Below are 1227 nucleotides of genomic sequence, written 5' to 3' on the forward strand. Positions count from 1 at the left end.
TAGTATGGCATAAAAATTCCAAAAAACAATATAGTATAGTGTGGTGTAAAAATATCAAAAAATGTCCTAGTATAGTAATGCATAAAAATGTCAAAAATAGTCATAGTATAGTATGGCATTAAAATGTCAGAAACCGTCAAGGCATAATAAGGACGAAAAACATCATAGTATAGTGTTGCATAAAAATGTCCAAAAACGTCATAGTATAGTAAGGCATAAAAATGTAAAAAAAAATTTAATAGTATAGTAAGGCATAAAAACATCAAAAACCGTCATTGTGTGGTACGGCATGAAAATGTAAAAAACCCTCATAGTATAGTAAGGCTTAAAAATTTCAAAAAATGTCACATTATATTAAGGCATAAAAACGTCAAAAACCATCATTGTATGGTATGGCATGAAAAGTCATAGTATGTTACACATCACAGTATAGTATAGCACAAAAATCTCAAAAAACATCATAGTATCGTAAGGTATAAAATTAACCATAATGCACATCTCTGATTTGCAGGAGGAAAGCAGATTAACTGAACAATGTCCACACACGTGCAGGGTGACCATGAATACTCCATGCAGAATGGCCCCTTGCCTGGGATTTGAACCCAGCACCTTCTTAACTTGAAGCAACAGCTGTAACTATTGTATCACCTTGCTGCCCCTTAATAAATTTTAGTATACTAAGGCATGATAACATCATAGTATACTAATGTATTAAAAGTCATAGAATAGTAAGGCATAAAAATTACAAAAAACATCCAAGTATAGTATGTCATAAAATTGTCAATAAACGTCATAGTATAGTATGCCATAAAAAGCCATAGTATGGAATGGAATGAAAATGTCAAAAAATGTCATATTATACTAGGGCATAAAGATGTCAAAAACTGCAATAGTATAGTTAAGAATAAAAATGTCAATAAATGTCATAGCATAGGACGGCATAGAAATATCCTAGTATAGTAAGGCATAAAAAGTCCTAAAAGTGTCATTTTATAGTAAGGCATAAAAATTCCTAAAACCATCATAGTTTAGTAAGATATTAAACGGTATACAGGCATCATAGTATAGTAAGGTATAAAATGTAAAAAAGTCATAAAACTTCATTGTATAGTATGGCATAAAAAGGCATAAAAACATCATAGTAGTAATACTTTATTAATCTGTTGTGGGAAATTGGAATTCCATTCCACATACACAAAATATATTAAAAATGAAAAATAACAATAT

The sequence above is a fragment of the Seriola aureovittata genome, chromosome 3 (assembly GCF_021018895.1).
Source record: "Seriola aureovittata isolate HTS-2021-v1 ecotype China chromosome 3, ASM2101889v1, whole genome shotgun sequence".
In the NCBI taxonomy this organism is placed as follows: Eukaryota; Metazoa; Chordata; class Actinopteri; order Carangiformes; family Carangidae; genus Seriola; species Seriola aureovittata.